General features: G+C 43.2%; 1 protein-coding gene across 9 annotated transcripts in view; it reads left to right on the top strand.

Moving 5' to 3' along the window:
• The window catches only part of ZBTB7C (zinc finger and BTB domain containing 7C), a 375,288-nt gene that overhangs the window by 139,435 nt on the left and 216,101 nt on the right, over window positions 1-19,752 (top strand). For 2 of the 9 annotated variants that reach the window (XR_009534486.1, XM_060118295.1), the window contains exon 3: window positions 16,688-16,768. The exons of the other annotated variants lie outside the window; for them this stretch is intronic. The gene's annotated coding sequence lies outside the window, so the exon portion shown is untranslated. The remainder of the gene's footprint in view (window positions 1-16,687; window positions 16,769-19,752) is intronic. 9 annotated transcript variants of the gene reach the window in all.

Here is a 19,752-nt window from a genome sequence, read left to right as displayed (position 1 = left end):
GGACAGTCCACTAGGACATATAATAATCATGAATCCTTATGTGCCAAACAACATAGCCTCAAAATAAGGGAAGCAGAAGTTGAGGGAATGGGAGGGAGAAAAAGACAAATTCACAATTACTGTAGGAGATTTTTAGCATACTCTGTAGGAATAGAAGATACAAATTCGTAAGGTTATAAAAGGTTCAAACAAGACAAGTAACAAGCATCAGTCAATGAATCTATATATAACCCTGTATCCTACAAATGGAAACTATGCCTTCTTTTCAGGCACACATTTATAGAAACTGAGCATGGAGCAAGGCCACTAAAGAAATCAACATCAGGGGTTCCCTGGTGGCGCAGTGGTTGAGAGTCCGCCTGCCGAGGCAGGGGACACGGGTTCAGGCCCTGGTCCGGGAAGATCCCACATGCCGCGGAGCGGCTGGGCCCATGAGCCATGGCCGCTGAGCCTGCGTGTCCAGAGCCTGTGCTCCGCAACGGGAGAGGCCACAACAGTGAGAGGCCCGCGTACTGCAAAAAAAAAAAAAAAAAAAAAAGAAATCAACATCACACAGACCACATTCTCTACCACCGTGCAATGAAACAAGAATTCAGTGATAAAAAGAACTTCCCTCTACCTTTAACTTTGTCAGTCACTTTGTCATGGATGCTGGCCCCATGAGCAAGGCTCAGAGGAGGGCAGGGTAACCTACAGGCAGGAGGAAGGCTGGGGGGGCATGATGTTTCTTAATAGAACTGGATAGCATGAGTGTGCCCCTTTTGTTCATGACATGAAGGATTACCTGATCATGATATTTATAGGCTACATCTTCAGGGCATGCTCAGCTGAGTCTCCTTCGCAGCTGACTATATTAGGGTGAGGTAGCCAGGAGAGCTCTTATTATACTCATTTTACACATGAAGGAACAGATAAGTAGAGACAGAAGTTCACCTACCAAGACACTGAAAAATTTTTTACAAAGAAAATTGTGGAACTGAGACTGAACTCATGTATTTTGATTTCAGATTGGTTGCTCTCCCCAACCCCCAGCATGAGCTGTGAATGATTCACATTCAACTTCAAATCTGACTAGACTAAGGTTCTTGAGAGCAGGCCCTAAACCATATTCATTACTCTCCCCAGTGCCTGGCAATGGAAGATTTTAGTACACACTTGTTGAATGAATGCTGGATTAAGTTATTAATTTCTGCATGCTTATTTGCATTTATTTCTTTCTAAATAACTCTTCCCATGTGATAAATGTCCATTGTAGGGAATTTGGGGAAAAAAAGGAGAAAGAAGAAATTAAAATCTCCCATAATCCTTTCATTAAGTATTTTATAAAACATATTTTGGTGGCTGCACATTAGGTATATACATGCTCCACATTTGGCTATTTCCAAATTTTCCCTATTATAAATAATTCTGTGATAAGTACCACTGCACACTCTCATTATTTCCTGAAGATAAATTCCTGGAGTTGGAATTACTAAAGTCAAATGATATGAAGTTTTTAAAGATTTTGATAAATATTTCCAAATTCCCTTCCTTAAAGCTAAACTAATTTGCATTCTCCAGCGTAAGAAAGTATCAATTTCTGTGCACCCTCATCAGTATTATTTTTTTCTTTTTCCTCTTTTTAAGGTAAACTTTTTATTGAAGTACTACATACATAGAAAAAATGCAGACACCATAGTTGTGTGGCTCAATGAATTTTCAAACAACGAACATATTCATGAACATGGCATCTTGATTATGACATAGAATGTTATCAGGATCCCATAAGCCACCTTCCAGTCATTTTCATTCTCCCAAGGGTAACCACTGTCCTTTTAACGTCATAGCTTAGTCTTGAACTTTATATAAATGGAATCGTGTAGTATTACTCTATTGTGTTTGCCTAATTTCACTCAACATTATGTTTGGGAATTTATCCATATTGCTGTGTGTAGTTGTAGTTTGTGCTTTCTCATTTCAGTATTGCATTTCATTATGTGAATGTACCATAATTCATCCATCTTACTGTAGACAGGCATTTGGATGGTTTCTAGGTTGAGATTATTGCAACCAGCATTGCCGTGATTATTCTTATACATGTCTTCTGGTGAATGATCATAAGCATTTAATTAGGTGTATTCCTAGGACTGGAATTACTGGGTCACAACACTATGTATTTTTAATTTTAAAAATTGCCTAGTAAAGCTAATGCTTAAATCAACAAATAATAACTAATGGAGAATCTCAGACCAACAGGGTGTTGAGTATGAGCTGGTCCTGGGGTCTTTTCCTAGATTTCTCCTATCATGCCTTGTTGGGAGTGCTGGCCCAAGGATGCATAACTCTGAATATATAGACCCATGGGTTGAAGGTTCATATATAGAAATGGAGACTTTTGTGGTCAGAGTTGGGGGTGGAGCTCATCACGTGGCTGTACAGGTGACTGTGAACAGAGATTGGGGACCTTTGGGGGGACCTTTTGTTCCAGGTGTATTCTGATGGATTGGAGCAGATTGTGTAAGGCATGAGAAGCCAAGCCAAAATGTTAGGGAGTTTATTCAATAGGTAGGGGGTTGTCATAGAAGGCTCTTGAGCAGGTGAGTGCCTTCATGGAAGCAACATTTTAGAAACACATGGGAAGATAGCCGGAATCCAATTAATGCCAGATGGAACGGCACTGAGAGAGGAACATAGGACTCCAGGGAGGGGAGTAAAGAGTGGCCTCACCTATGAGTAAAGCCACAGGAGCCTGGGAACCTCACGGGGCCACACTGCAGTGTGCTGCCACCTGCTCCGGCTTCTGCTGTGCCTGTCCTGCCTAAACCTCCTTTTCTGACCCTGGCTTGCCCCAGTACCCTCCAGTAAGGGCTCCCTCTCTATCCTCCTGCACAACAGCAGGATGTGAGCTCCCTGGGGCAAGGACCACGTGTGTCCTGGTCACCCCTCTATTCCTGGCACTTAGTATAGTACCTGGCACATAGTAGATGCTCAGTAAACATTTGTGGAAAGAGGAATGTTCTTTTGTGTCATATCTGATTTCCCTTCTCTGCCAACCCCTTTCCAATGACTCCTGTCTGCTTGTCTTTCAGTCCTGGCTTTGCCCCTAGCCACGGTCTTGGATTTTCCTTGTGTTCTTTCCTTAAGGCTCTTGAACTCTGTGCACAGGTGAGGGTGTCAAGGCAAACTCAGTGCAGAGCCCAGGGCTTCCCTTCCAAGAGTTATTTCTCCTTTCCTTTCTACCTCTGTGAACATGGCCTGGGTTGACAGCCCAACGCTCAAGATGTCTGTGTTTTGTGCCACTCCCACCCATGAAGCTGAATTGGGGAGCTACCTGAGGCCCAGGACAGGCGCTGCCTTCATTTTAGCAACAGCAGGCCATTTGAGGGGGGTCATCCCCTGTCTTCCCGCCCCCACCCCACCCCCCAATGTCCAGGCAGCGCTGCTATTGGAAGACAGAACGTGCCAGGCCCCATGTGTTCTTTGTCTTCATTTTGTTTAGGTGCTTTTATGTCCAGTGGAGTTTGGACATGATTCGCTGGCGATAAAAGCTACCACGTCTTGCTGGATCCACCTGCAGCCAAATGTGAGGGATGCTGTCCCCACCAGAAGCTTTGTGTGCAATCCGTATGGCCTCTTTTTTCTTTCCTTTTTTTGCCATATTGACCATGAAATGACTGCAGGGAGTCAGGGAGCCTAAAGTATCCAGGCAGGCAGATATGCCAGCCCTTCACTTCAGACTGGAGAGGGACCAAGGCCTGTGAGTACTGAATGTACCGGATTTCCTTCTAGGGCATTCTTTTTTAACGGTGGAACAGGAGCAGCTCACTCAGAAAATAGTCATCGGTCTGTGTTGTGAGGAGAGGGGGTGGGCAGGGGACACCAGCTCTGTAGGGCTGCCTTCCAGCCCTGGGATGGGTCATACCATGGACTTCTTCCCTTTGAACACGTGTGAAGTACACATGATGATGTGCTGGCCACCAGACCCCCTTCCAGGCAGTTTTAAGGGCTCTGTCAGTCTCAAATCCATTTCCACTGTCCCCTGCAAGGTTCTCCAGTTGAAAAGTTAAAAAACAAAAACCAAACAAAAAAAAACACCAAAAAGCATAAACAAATTCAAAACCAAAACCCATTACAATCCCTCAGGGAACAGCCAGTGAGGAACTAGTTGACAGCAGAGAGCATTTGATTGGTGTTTCAGGTACCTATTGCTACATGGCAAACCAACCCCAGATACAGTGGCTTAAAGTACCATTTGCTGACAATCATATGGGTCAGGAATTTGGGCAGGACTCTATGGGGACAGCTTTTCTCTCTTCTGTTGGGTAACTCAACTGGGGCTGGAGGATCCAAATGGTGCCACTCCCTGGTCTGGGGCCCTGAAGCTGGCTCTTGGCTGGAGCCTTGAGTCTTCTCCACATGGCCTGTTTCTCTTCTCATGGCTCCCATTCTCCAGGACCTCTCTCTGTAGCAGAATAGCCTAACTTCATTACACAGCGACTGGAACCTGCCTCCGTGAAAGTGGAAGCTGCAAGGCCACTTCAAGCCCAGAAGGTCACTTCCACTACATTCTATCTGTCAAAACAAATCAAATGGCCAGTCCAGATTAAGGGGAAGGGAAATATCACCCACCTCTCGATAGGAGATTGTCGTGGCTATCTTTGGAAATAATCCATCACGGGGAGACCCCTAAAGTGCTTGTTTCCTGTAGCCATTGTCACGTCTGAGCCTACGTTCCTCTCCCTGCCTCATTTCTGCTCCACCCGACCCCCAGTGTCCTGAAGGAGAGGAAACTGTCACTGGGCAGAAAGGAGGTTGATTTTAAAAAAAAGCTCTTGTGCTATGTTCATGATTATAAATTATGAGTTCTAGAACTCCGCTGTTCGTTATAAACCTGATTTGTCTGTCTACAAATCTAGCACTTGATGGAATGCTTTCTGACTTCTGATGACGGAACCTCCAAAGTTGCCGGGAAGCAGGGCTGAGCCCAAGCGCCGCTTTCACACGTCCAGATGTGTCCTCACCAGCTACTGTTGTTCTTAGTTTTGCAGCCATAAAACTTGCACCTCACATATTTGTTAAACAGCTTATTAGGAATTCTAGCCTTTCTCAGAATAGCTATGAGTTTTAAATTCTCAAAATGTAAGTAGAATAGCTATTTATTTTGCACTTTTATTTGGGACAGAAAATCTTAAGCTTAGGAACACACCTGAGCCCTGTTAGGGCCATTTACAAAGCTGGGAGAAAAAAAAAAAGAATAGGAATGAGAAGGGTTGTTTTTCATGAGGCACAGGAAGAATTTTTACAATATGAGAATTCTGGAAGTCACCTCGGGTTATAAAATCCGAGGTTTTTTATTGTCCTGGTGATCGTGTGCCTCATCGTGGTTGCTGCTGTTTTTGTCATCCTCCCTGTCCTCCTCCAGCTCCTCCAATCCCATCGGTCCTTCTCTCCTCCTTCCTCCGTATCCTGAGTCCAGTTCCAGGATCCCATACCTATGATGTTTCCAGAAGCAAATTTCCAAAATTGAATTGGCCTCTGTGGAGAGAAAACAGATCTGTTGGTCTGTCCCTGTTGCTTAATGTTCTCACCATACTGCTGCTTACAGATGATTGGAATTTGAAGGGCTTCTGTTTTTCATTGATTTTAAACGTGGTATCGTTAAGAGCTGAGGGCAGAAATCCAAGGCTCATAAGGGGCGCTGATGCTCTGTGCGGTTTACCTGCTTATTGGGAGATGCTGAGCACCCTTTCAGGTCACTTAAAGCTAGAAAAGCACATCAAGTGCAGGGGAAAGAAAGTATTAAATACACTTTTTCCCCCCTTTGAATACATAATATAGTGTGGATTGAGGGTCAGGAGACCCAAGTGTGGTGACCCCAGCTCCATCAAAAAGGAACCCTGTAATCTTTGGCAAGTCACGTGACTTCTCTGGGCTTCAACTTTTGAGCTTTAAGTCAGGGATCTGGAGTTGATTCATTTATTTTTTAATTATTATTATTTTTTTTTTGCGGTACGTGGGCCTCTCACTGCTGTGGCCTCTCCCGTTGTGGAGCACAGGCTCCGGATGCGCAGGCTCAGTGGCCATGGCTCACGGGCCCAGCCGCTCTGTGGCATGTGGGATCTTCCCGTACCGGCGCACGAACCCGTTTTCCCTGAATGGGTAGGCGGACTCTCAACCACTGCGCCACCAGGGAAGCCCTGGAGTTGATTCATTTTAACAAACTCTGGGTCAGGTGTTGTTCTGGGCATTGAACTTAGAGACTGAGCTGGGCTGTATCCTGCCTGCAGGGAACTCAGCATAATGATCTCTGAGGCTCTGAGATACTCAAAATTTCCCAGATACTTGCACGCCCTGATGCTACACTTAGTTATGCAAATAACACTGATCCTACAGTGGGAGAACTACACTGATGACCAGTCTGCTGTCTTCTAGTAAAACATAGGTGTAGGTATTGTTCCTTAGCATTCATCTTTGTTTTTGTAAGATTTGTTTATGAAAGCACTCTACCAGTTCAGCTAGGGCTGGTTTGGTATCTATTAATTAGTTAATTGGTTAATTTTCCATTGCTAGAGATCGGACCTTTCTTTTAATTAAGTTACTGTTTTGCTCACTTGTGACTCTTTTCCAGTAATAAGTACTCCTTATAATTAGAAAAGATAACTTGGGTTCCAAGTTGGAGATGACAAGGCCCTCAGGGCAAGTCTCTATGAAAGGAAAGGTTAGTGAATAGACAGCATGTGACAAGAGCCAGGGGAGTGTGGCACGGTGAGGGGCAGTGAGGTGGGGGATAGTGAGGACACTTTTTTAAACAGCTCCTCAGCCAGGACAAGAGCAGATGCCCACTGACTTAAACACCTGAACACGAGAGCCAGGGCCCTCACCTGCCAACTCCTACTCTTTGCCTTCTTGCCAAGGGTCCAATGACTGTGACCTAGATTTTGAGGGAGAGGAGATCGTGGCCTGGACCACATCAGTGACAGGAGAATGGAGACAAGTGGATGGAACTGAGATTTACTTTAGAGGCACACTCAACAGAATTTGGTGAGGGGTTGGGTGTCAGCAGTGGTGAGGGTGGGTAGATGGAGGCTGGGGAGGAAGAGGGGTGGGTCAGGGATAATGCCCCAGAGTTTTTGGACTGAGCGACTGTGTGGACCAAGGTGGCACTTACAAAAAGACTGGGAAAGGTTTGCGTGAAATATCAACAGCTTAGCCTTGGAAATGCGGCGTTTGGGATGCCCAGTGAATTACACTGGTGGAGGTGGGAGAAAGCAGCAGCTGGTTGCAACTCTTACAAAAGAGGTCAGGGTGGAGATGGTGATTTCTGTGAACCTTTGCCCTAACTTGCTATCATAATGCTGTTTCCTGTGATAGAATAGGATTCAAGTTCAAAATACCCGATTTAGGGACTTCCCTGGTGGTCCAGTGGTTAAGACTTCGCCTTCCAATGCAGGGGGTGTGGGTTTGATCCCTGGTCGGGGAGCTAAGATCCCACATGCCTCACGGCCAAAAAACCAAGAACATTAAAAAAAAGAAGCAATACTGTAACAAATTCAATAAAGACTTTAAAAAATGGTCCACATCAAAAAAATATCTTTAAAAACAAAACAAAATATCTGATTTAACAAATATGTCTTTGAGAATAACTGTTTGGAAGGAAGCTGGAGAGCAGCTGTATACTTTTGTTGTTGTTGTTGTTGTGGCCTCTCCCATCGCGGAGCACAGGCTCCGGACGCGCAGGCCCAGCGGCCATGGCTCACGGGCCCAGCCGCTCCGCGGCATGTGGGATTCTCGCGGACCGGGGCACGAACCTGTGTCCCCCGCATCGGCAGGCGGACTCTCAACCACTGCGCCACCAGGGAAGCCCAGCTGTATACCTTTTCACCAAGGGGCTATCTGGGGTTGTTAAGAGGTAGTTTGGTGTAGTAGAAAAAACATGGGATTTTAGTGTTTCAGTGTTTAGTGTTTAGTCCTAAAACACTAGTTCTTGATCCAGCTCCATCACTAATAACCACCCGTAACTAAGAACAGTTTACTGTGATACTTCGCCCTTCTGCTTCACACACTGATCATGAGACAGTGGGTGAAGTGTTAACGAAACACATGGGTGGAAGTGTTACGCAAAGGGCAACATGCCATGGAACTTACAGAAATGATCATTTTATTCAGGTTACAATGTGAGTTTCTTCGGGAGACAGTAGTGACGAAGTGGATTGTTTCCTTTTTTGATAGTTTTAATGTTCTCCTTTCTTCGCAATAACACCTGCTTACTAAAAAGAAGGATAGGGCTTCCCTGGTGGCGCAGTGGTTGAGAGTCCGCCTGCCGATTCAGAGGACGCAGGTTCGTGCCCGGGTCCGGGAAGATCTCACGTGCCGTGGAGCGGCTGGGCCCGTGAGCCATTGCCGCTGAGCCTGCACATCCGGAGCCTGTGCTCCGCAACGGGAGAGGCCACAACAGTGAGAGGCCCGCATACCGCAAAAAAATAAAAAGTAAAAAAAATAAAAAATAAAAAGAAGGATAATATAGGAAAATAGAAAGAAAGAGAAAATTACCCATGTTTTCACAACTCTGAGAAAGCCACTCAATATTTTGGCATATTTCCTATAGGTAATATTTTTATGGAATTTTAAAAATTAGACATTATTTCAAACATGTAGAAATGTACAGAGAAATTATATAACTGTTATCCATATACCATAGACCATAATTAATGAATCTCAACATTTCTGCCATATTTGATTTGGATCCTTTCCTTTTTTAGAAATAATATGTTGGGGATACCATTGACACTCCACCTTTACCCTTCCCTTTTGATTCTTTTCCCTTTCTCCTAAAATATAACAACGATTGTATACTTTTTACTAATCTGAATGTGAAATGGAATTTCATTGTTGTTTTAAACTTCACTGGTAGCAATCTAATTTTTTTCCACTTACAGGTAAACTGTTTGAAAGGTCTTTATCCTTTCCCTACTGATGCCTAATTCCAAGTTTGCCATATACCAAGTTTGCATCTACCTATGAATTTCTTGCTGGGGTTGCTATTTCTTTTTGGTTTAATTGTCCATCCCTGTAATAATAACATATAAGTCTACTACTAAGTTCTCTAATAAGTCTTGATATATAATAGAGCAAGTCTTTCCAGTATTTTTTTTTTCAAAATTCTCCTGTCAATTCTTGGCCCTTTATATTTCCTTATGAGTTTTATGATCTCTGTCACATACCACAAAAAACCTTGATGGCCATTTTGAAAAACTGAGATACAATTTATGAACTGTCATATTTCACTCTTTTAAAGTGTACAATTCAGTGGTTTTTTAAAATATATATTCACAAAGTTGTGAAACCATCACTACTCTCTAATTCCAGAACATTTTCTTCATCCCCAAGAGAAACCCCACACCCATTAGCAGTCACTTCCCTCCATCCCCCACCTTGCTCCTGGAAACCACTAATCTCCTTTTGTCTCTGTGGATTTATCTGTTCTCCACATTTCATATAAATGGAATCATACAACATTTCTTTTTGTGTCTCACTTAGCATAATGTTTTCAAGGCTCATCCATGTTGTAGTCTGAATCAATACTTCATTTCTTTTTTATGGCCGGATAACATTTCCTGGTGTTGATATACCATATTTTGTTTATCCATTCATCAGTTGATAGACATTTAGGTTGTTTTCACTTTTAGCTTATTATGGATAACTATGAACATTTGTGTGCAAGTTTTTGTGTTGACATATGTGTTTATTTCTCTTGGCTATATACCTAGCAGTGAAATTACTGGGTCATATGGCAATTCTATGTTTAACCTTTTGAGAAGCTGCCAGACTCCTTCCCAAAGTAACTGCACCATTTTGCATTCTATTTGGTGTGAAGTGGTAACTTTCATGGCATTTTGATTGAAACTGCATTGGTTTCCAGATTGATTTGGGGGAGAATTAGCACCACAATAGTGAATCTTCTCAATGATGAGCCTGGCATGTATTTCTCCATTTGATCAGATCTTTTTTCATGCCTTTCCTGTCATCTTGCTGAATTACTTTATTTGGCTTTAGGTGCATCAGGAAAAATGATAGCTTCTTAAGTAATGAGAGTTTTGTCTCTTTCTTTCCAATTATTAGGCTTTGTTTTTCTTGCCTTATTTCACTGGATAGGACTTGAAATTAACGATGAATAATAATACAGGTGATAGTGGCATCCTTGTTAGGTTCCTGACTTTAATGAAAATACATGTAAATTTTCACTATTACGTATGATGTTTACCATTAGTTTTTTTTAACCTTTAATTTTTAATAAATACCTTCATCAAATTAAAGAAGTTCTTTTCTATTCCTTTTTGCTTAGTTATCATGACTAGGTATGGAATTTTATCAAAAGTGTTTGCTTCAGCATTTACTAAGCTGATCTTAACATTTTTTCTTCTTAATCTGATAATGTGGCATATTATATTAATAAATTATCTGATGATGAACACCCTTATATTTATAGGATGAACTGTAGTTGACCCTGATATAATTTTTATACACTGCTAAATTAGATTTGAGACTATGTTAAATAGGATTTTTGCATCTATTCTCATAGGTGATACAGGTCTGTAATTTTCTTTTATTGTACTGTTCTGCAGTTTATTAAGGTTATACCAGCCTTATAAAATAATTTTGCTAGTTTCTCTCTCTTATTTTATTCTTTGAAACAGTTTGCTTTAGATGGAGATAAGCTATTTCATAGAGATTTGGCAAAACTTGCCTATGATACCTTCTTGTCCTGTGACTTTGGGGAGGGAGGCAAATCTCTGACTCTCAGTTTCTGACTCTCAGTTCAGTTCTTCTGTGGTTATGAGTGTTTGCAGGTTTTCTTCTTCTTGAATCAGTTATGATTATTTATCATTTTTTGAAAAGAAAATTGCTTGTGCTTTTCTAACTTAATAATTTCTCTTCGATTTAAGAAATATCTACTGCTTTTCATAAGAAATCCTCATTTAAATCGTATTACTAATTTTTTTTTTTTGTCTTATCACTTTTCCATTTGTTCATTCTTGCTAAAGATTTGTCTTCCAAAGAACTAGCTTTAGGTTTTGGTAATTTGTTTCCTATTTCATTAATATACACTCATACTTATTATTTCAACTGTTATTTTGTGTTTAACCTGTTGTTGCTTTACTAACTTCTTGAAGTGAGCCTTTAACTCATTTATATTTATTCCTTCTCTATCACCCTTTTGTCTGAATTAATAGTGTTATATCAGTTATCTTGTCATTACTATTTGCCTGGAATGTCTTCTTCCGTCACTTTATTGTCGATCTCTTTATATTGCTTTATTTTAGGTATCTTTATACCAATATTTGGCAGAATTTTTTTCTCTTTCTACCCAATACGACAAAGTCTCTTAATAGGTGAATTTAACCCAGTTTTATTTTTTTGATTACTGATACGGACTTATTTTTAGTTGCTTCAAATCTAGGAAACTCTTAGCCATTATCTTTGTGAATGCTGCTTTTCAACCATTCCTTCTATTTGCCTCTTCAGAATACCTATAAGATATGTTAGTCTCTCATTAGTCTTCATGTTTTTAAAAATTTTAATCACTCTCTATGTTTAATTCTGGATAAATTCCCTAATGCTCTCTTCTAATTTACTAATTTTCATTGTAATTATGTCAGGTATAGATTTTATAATTTCATTTATAATTTGTACTTCGTTTCTATGCCTTTAGTTTTAATTATCAGGACTTACTGGCTCTTTTTCATATAGAGCTATTTTTAGTTTATTTTTATCTGCTATTGTTTGGTAATTTTTTTTCTTTTTATGGCTGTTATTCTCTATTTGAGGATACTAAAGCATGCTGCTTTAAGGGTTTTTTTTTTCAGATTTTTCTATTATTTTTATTTCATCTTGAGCCAGTTCATCTCCCAATTGTGTATTTTGTCAGTTGTCTCTCTCAGCATTTGTTTTTTTCTCTTTGTTTTGGTTAACAGACTATTTTTCTTCCTCTTCCAGTGCTCACTCTTCTCTGTCTGGTAACTTTGTCTTTTGTCTGTCTGGTAACTTTTGTCTCTACTCAGTTATAGGCCTTCAGAACGGTGTCAGTCCCTATACTGATATCTCATGGGTAGGGTACTTTGCTTTTACCTTGGGGATATTGCAGATCATTTGCTGAGCCTGCCTGACATCCTGGTGTAAAGCTGTGTCTGAGTCTCAGAGTTTCCCAAAGTACTTAGCTTCACATGAATTGAGGCTCCATGAGTGAGCAGAACCAGCTCTGTTAAGCTGCCTCTATGAGCATGGGATGAGCACGTGCCCCTAGTTTTGAGCAATGCCTCTTGCCCCTTGCCTTGTGTAAGGGCTTTATGCCATAGAGGCTGAATTTCTGGTAGCCTCTTCTTGCTGCCAGACCCCATGTCAAACCGGCCACAGCATCAGCCCTACTCACCACTTGCTTTCCTGTTTCACTTCTAAATCCTGCTTTTGAATATGGCTATGTTCTCTTAATTTTTGCTATAAAATATATTTGGAGGTGTTGGCAGGGTGGCTTACACAAAGCATGAACTTACAACATCCTCTTGAGCAGAATCATTGCCAGACATTTTCCAATGTCTTTTCTATACATAGGAGGTAATACTGTAGATAAAGTTATGTATCCTGTTTTGGTTTGGTTTGTTTGTTTTTGCTTATACTATATCATGGGCATAGCCTCAGGTTATTACAAACTCTTTGAAATACTTTTCATTGTTCTCTGCTTGTATAAGATAGTTTTTCTTCACAGATCATTTTAAAGCTTCTAGGGAGGCTTCTTTGAAATATATTTATGTGTAGGGTGAAATCAAGGAGTTTGGTCCAGCTTGGCCCCTTCCCCGTGAGAACCAAGGTGATCCTCTGGCCAGTGTGGAGGAAGGAGCCAGGGCTGCAGGGATCACTGAGCAGTCTCTCTAAGAATCTCCCCTGAGCTGTCTAACTAATGGAGGGAGGGTGCAGATCTGGGCCCTGGAAGCTGACTTTGGAGACCATTATGGCATCTTAAGGACAACAGATCTTTCCTCATCATCTTTGGACCAATCTAATGAGTCTTCACTGCAGACTAGAGACCTCCAGGACAGAGGCTCAGAAGGAAATCACCCTAGGAATAAAACATTGCCAGAACTATCTGCCCTTCATAGTGACTTCTACCTTTGAGCTGTGGGCTTCCTTCCCTCAGCTCCCAGAAGTCTCCTGAAAGTCTTTGGATGTGGTCCTGGCTCATGTGTGCCCATGATGTCAGCTATCCCTGTAATTTGAAGGTTGAACATCTTTATTGTGGATTCCATGCTTCGATCTTGGTGCCTTTGGTCTGCTCTCACTATCTTAGTGCACAACCTGGGGAAGGTCCTGGTGCTGAGCTGTTTCTAAACAGGGACTTTTTCTTATCCACCTCTTTATCCCCAGCTTCCAGTATCGTGTCTGATTATATTTATATGTACAATTTTATATATCAATATCCATGTGTACTTCTATATTCATATGTCTATCTACACCCATACCTACATCTATATCTATGTCTTGACAAAGACTCCCTCCTTGACCAAACTTTAGTCAATCTTCTCTGAGCCCTCTTCTCAACAAGGCCTTGACCTTGGGTTGCCCAAACCAGTTTTAGCAAAGAATCCGTCTAAGCCAGTATATCTGCCCACTCTTGATATTTGATCACCCTTGATAGCTGATCAAGTTCTTTATCTCCCACTTTTGATATCTAAGTCCTTGGCCTGCCTTTAACAAGAGTTCCCCTACCCTTGATATCCAATCAAGTTTCTCTTAGTAATTTCCATCCACTGACCCCTTCACTCTACTTCTTGGCTATGAATCCCAGATGTCTTTGCTTAATTCAGAGTTGAGTTCAGCTCTATACTGAAGTCTCTCTCCCCCACTACAGTAACTCAAATAAAATCTGTCTTGCCGTTTTTAACAAGTGTCCAGTGCAAATTTTTCCTTTCAGTCTTCTACAGCCATATCATGAATAAATTACTAAGTGAATGAAGTGGACTTGGAGCAGTGCTTGTAGTTGTGAAAAGTGTCCTATTGGATTTTGAAACTCAATGCCTGAAACAAGTGTGTGGCTTGCTATTCCCAAATATTTCACCTCCAACTTGCCCTTGTCCACCTATGGGAAATGTCTTTTACAAACACTGTACCCAGTTGCTGAAATGGCTGACCTCTTTTGAATGCAGGCCTATGGAGAGTGTTTGCATTTCACATATGTGAGAGTGAGACATTTAGAAGCTGGAAATCTAAAAGACCTTTCCACCAGCAAACCACAGAATGATGTGCTCAGAGGAGCTTTTGGAGAGAAGCCAATGTGAGTGGGAGTGTGAAGGAGAATTTGGTTTTCTTTCGTGCCTCTGGGCTTGGTTACCATATTGATAAAAACGAAGACCCAGTTGCAAGAAAACTTTGCTGTCAGAACAAAATGCGTTTCAAGTTGTGTAAACTCCAGCTGAGAGTGTTTTGCCAATATACACTTTACCCTTGCCCGTCAGTTTTGGTTGAATAGATTTGTTGAGGGGGCCTGTTGTCAAGCAGTGAATGTGTGGTTTATCTAACGCCCGATGAAATGTTGTCAGGGATCAGTTAGTTGTTGACAGTGAAAAAGCAGGGACAAGAAAAGGAAAAGAAAAGTGTTCCCGTCCTGTAGTGTCCATGGTGCAGAGGGGAGTATCTGATGGTCAGTGGAGGGGGCTTGGCCAGGAGGAAATGACCTTGTGCATTGATCTAATTTGACCTCCTTTAGAAATTAATCATGTATAGAAGCAGGTACCAGGATATTCACTGCAACCTTATTTGCAGCAGTGAAAAATGGAAAATAACCTCAAATAATCTAAATGTCTCTCAGTAAAGGAATGGTTAAGCTGTGGGCTACTATGCAGCCCTTTAAAAGAATGAGGTGGAGCTCATTAGACAGAACAGTAGATCTCAACCATTAGTCAACCCAATGCCTTTTTTTTTTATACCAAACATCTTGTAGCCTGAATGAAACTCATGAATGCATATAAATACATATGCCTACACACAAGGGTTCAAAATATCCGTTCTACAAACCTAACTATAACATAAGAGAAATGAAAGGAAAGTAACTTGTAATAAAATCATGCATATTTCACTGTCAAAGCTCAGGCTGGACTAGACTAGGAGACATAGTGAAATGGTTAGAAGTTTGCCCCAGGTGTAGAGCCACAGAGAGCAGTCCTGATGCAGGTGTGAGCGGCTCAGGTACCCAGAACAGCATTTGCTATTTGGATGAGGTTTCTTTGAAAATGGTGAATAACTCCTGCTAAAATCATGAACAAAACAAAGTACTTCCTCTACAGTGCTAGGATGCAGGGCGACCCTCAGCTGTGTTAGGACTGTGGATGCATTATACCCATACCTCCAAACATCTAGAGTGTGGTAGTGCTCTTGTTAAAGACCTTGGGCTCCTGACACCTGTTCATTCTATGGATGAAGACACCAATGTGCAGAGAGGGGAAGGGACTTGACTGTGGTTAAAAGCAGAGTGGGGACTAGAAACTAAGGCCCTTTCAATTGTACTTATTTAGTAAGCACCTCCTGAATGCCTTTCACCCTGCCAAGGCTTAGTGGGAAGAACACTGGTCCTGGGATCAGAAGGCCTGGCTTTTAGTGAGTCCTGGTCCCGCCAGACCACTTAAACCTCTCTGAGCATTATTTCATTTTTTGTTATTTTTGAATAATGTATTTACTTTGAAGGAACCTCAAACTTATAGAATATTTGTTACAAATACAGAACAAAGAACCTCCTCGACTCCAGACCATTTGAGAATAAGCTGCCACCTGATGCCCCATCACCCCAGAATATGTTAGTGCGCATTTCCTGCAAACAAGGACATTCTCCTACAGAACTACAAGCCAGCCACAAAATCAGGAAATTAACATTGATATGCTACTACTCTGTTATCTTCAGACCCCCATCATACTTTGCTAAGTGTCTCCATAAGGGCCTTTTAGCAAAAGGCCCAGTTTGTAATCACACTTGGCATCTCTAGCAGTCTGGCACTGTTTCTCGGTCCTTCCCTTACTTCCATGGTCTGGATGCGTTTGGTAAAAACAGGCCAGTTATTGTGAAAATGCCCTGCATGGAGGGTTTGTCTGATGTTGGCACGATGAGATTTAAGAGGTGCATCTTTGACAGGACCACTGCACAAGTAATGCAGTGTCTTTCCATTGTCAACTTTGTTTCAAGTGAGGTCATAGTGCACACTGTATTCATATATTGCAGCCTCACATGGGCAGCACTCAGCTAACTGCTTTACCTGCATGATCTCATTTAGTTCTCATATGGGGTTTGGCCCATTACATTCACTGTTCTAGAGGCGAGCAAACAGTGGCCCCAAGAGGATCAGTAAATTGATCAGTGATAATCAGAGATGAACCAGGACTTGAACTCAAGTGTTCTGGTTTTACGTGTCCAGGAATATATTGACTAATGTCAGAGAGGTCCAGAGCCAGGCACTAAAGTGGTTAAGACAGATTTTATTCAGAAGCTATTACAGTAGGGGAAAAGAGACTTTGTTATAGAACAGAGCTTAGCCCCAAATTCAACAAGGACAAGGGGGAATGTGTAGCCAAGGAGCAGGGGGAGGGGGTCAGTGGGTGTGAAGTTACTGAGAGAAGATGCCAAGGGTAGGGAGATTCTTGATAAACTGACTTAACAGGATTCTTGCTACAGGCTCATGCCGGCTCATCAAGAGCAGGGCGAGGGTTGAGGCCTCATCAAGAGAAGGGCTGAGAGGAGCCTGACTGAAGTCTGGTAAGGAGAATCTTTGTCACTATTCACGGGCCTTATCAAATAACTTGCATTGTGTTGTATATTTATATTTTCAAGTTACGTACATACTCATTTTCTTACTTGCTCAAGTCAGGTAATGATCAACATGCCCTTTTGACAGATGGAGACTCTGAGGCTCAGAGAAGCTGTAAGTGACTTGTCCGGGCCACATACTGCATCAGCGGCAGGGCTTGAACTGGGCCCAGACCTCAATCCCAGCGCAGGGACCATCCCTCAACTGGGCTTGGCAATGAAGCTGGGCAAGAATAAACTAGGCAGAGTTTAGCCGGATGCGATTGAGATTCTGAGCACAGCAGAGCACAACAGATCAGATCAGCCAAAGGCAAGGATGAGCTGAGAATGAAAATGTGGGCTCCGAGCCTGGGGCAGCCACGCTCAGCCCAGCATGGTTGTGGATAGGCTGAATAGCTGGGCGGGAGAGGGGGTCCCTTCCTCCTCCCCAAGTGCCTCTAGCCAGCCTTGCAAGGCTGCAGGAGGACGGGGCTCACACCAGGATTCCTCTGCGTGCTTATGGGGCCCAGTACTAAATTAGACCTCCCCTTTGTGAATGGGGATTACAGCCACCCTGCAGAGAAATTCTGTAGCCTCGGGAACTTGTCAAGCTTCCTGCAGACTTCCACATTTGCATTGGCATCCTCCCCCCTTGCTGCACCCCCTTCTCTAGGTCCCAGTGCACTGCCCTGTCCTGTCCTTGCTCCATCTCGGGATCCCAGATGCTTTGTCACAGGTTGGGGAGCTCCCAGGAAGGATGCGCTAGAAGCTGCGGTTCTCAAAATGTGGTTCCAGGCTAGCAGCAACAGCACCAACAGGGAGGTTGTTGGAAATGCAAGATCTTGGGCCCCACCCTAGTCCCAATGAATCAGAACTTCTGCCGTGGGACCTAGGAGTCTGTGTTTTAATAGGCATTGCAGGTTATTCTAATGCTGGCTCAAGTTCGAGCCCCAGCACATTAGAGAGAAGGGGCCAGAGGCCACCTGCCTCAAACAGGAGCCCAGAGATGTGCTTCCATTCTCTCAGTCGCCCCATCGGAAGAGCTGCCTTGGCTTTACCATTTCCAGGGATCCATACCATTCTGTCCTTCTCCAAGGGCACTCGATCAAGGCAGGGCCTCGTGGCCATGTGGGGGGCCATGGGGATGGGGGCTGCACTTCGGGCCAGGAACCTTTCCGCACACTTAGACTGGCCGGCAGGAATTCCTCCGCTTAGAAAAGAGGTTAACCTGGGGAAACTGCTGAGAAAGGATGAAGTAGAGGTTTTCTGTCCGTGCAGGGAAAACATTGTTCCCGCTTTGGAAAAACATAAAACAAAAGAAAACAAAAAACCGATACCATTTTGCATTGCTGGGTCAGACAGGGAGTTCCACAGTCTCAGGGAGATGGAAGTCCTGGTGCCAACGGACAGCTCACCCTGAATTCAAGTCCATTTCTGGGATGGTGATGTGCACTGTGCTACTTTCCCCAGAGTCGCTGACCCTTCAGGGGTCCACAAACACCGCCCTCAGGTTCCTACGAGTTATCACTCAAGTCTTCACCAGTCTGAAGCGAAGTGAGAGAAATAAAGACCCTTTTATAATGCTCAGTATATCCAATTAAAGGAGTACTTTTTATTTTGAGATTTTGGCCTTCCTACTTTGGGGGAGTTAGAGTGTCCTCTCTTTTAGGAAGCAGTAGTGATACCGGGTGGTTTACGGGAGACAGAGCCAATAACAGGTGGTTTTTAATGTCGTAACTATGGCAAACCTGGCACCCCTGCGTCAGGACTCCCATTTTTATTTTTATGCTCATCTGGCTCTTTCCAGGCCTTCCGTTTCGCCCTCAACCAGAGAGGTTAAGTGGGATGCTCAGGTCACACAGCCACGTCTAGAAGGCAGGTGTCTCCCCCCTGTCCCTCCTCCAGAGAGCAGGCTCTCACCCACCTGTGTGCTCTCCGAGGGGTTTACCTTTTCTGTCACCTTCTCATCTGCCCCCCCTTTCCTTCCGCCCCCTTCGTGATTGTGGGGGTGAATTGAGATAATGGGTGGGAAAACGCTTTTCGAAGTCCTCTGTGAAGGTACAGGGTTATGGGCCGCCCTTTCTGCTCCCTCGCAGGCACAAGCCTCTGGGAAGTGTCTGCCACACGAAGCAGGTAGTCACAGTTCCCGCGTGAGCAGACCAGTTGGTGGGGGCTGGCCGGCTTAGGGGAGGGTGATGCCAGGGAGACTGTTGCCATGGTGACTTGCTGGTAGCCCTCCCCAGCATCCCTAATCCCAACCCCTGCAGCCAGCTTTGCGAAGCTGCTTTCCAGCACATGGAAAAGCGGTTTCTCCACCTCTGTGAAGCCAGGGTTGTGTCTGACAGCTGGAACCCAGGTGCTCAGAAGGTCCTGCATCCAGCCGGGCTGGGGGAGTGGGGCAAGCCTCGCTGGCTCTGTGAGGATGTGCTGTGACACAGAGCCAGCTGTATGAAGTGACATGTGGCGAGTGCTCCTTCCTTTGTTTCTCTCTGATTTATCCCAGTTTTGTTCATAAAGGTGATCTGATTTTGTGGTCATTTTAAACAATGAGCAGCTCAGTCTTATTCGCCCCATGATTACAGCTCAGCCTTTGACTGTAATTGATGTTAGCCAGGCTGGCTAATGTTATATCTTACAAAGATTGGCTCATTAATTGACTGTAGAGATGTCACCCACACACTGGAGGTATTAACAATCATCAGCCTAAAGTTGTGCTGATTCAGCAACGGCAGGGCTGCAGTTTCTGTTCATTTCTTTAGGCTGAAATCCCTGCAGTAGGATTCCTAGGCTATAGGGCATGAATATCTATATAGGTCTTGACATGTTTTGCTAAGTATTTCCCCCCAAATATTGTATCAGACTTCATGCCATTAGCCATTTATGAATGTTCTCACTTCTCCACAGTCCTACCAGTATTTGATTTATTAATTCCATTCTTTGGTGCTAATTTATAG

This window comes from Mesoplodon densirostris, chromosome 15 (assembly GCF_025265405.1).
Source record: "Mesoplodon densirostris isolate mMesDen1 chromosome 15, mMesDen1 primary haplotype, whole genome shotgun sequence".
NCBI lineage: Eukaryota > Metazoa > Chordata > Mammalia > Artiodactyla > Ziphiidae > Mesoplodon > Mesoplodon densirostris.
The sequence above is the reverse complement of the archived record's forward strand: the minus strand, read 5'-3'. Positions and strand labels throughout refer to the sequence as shown.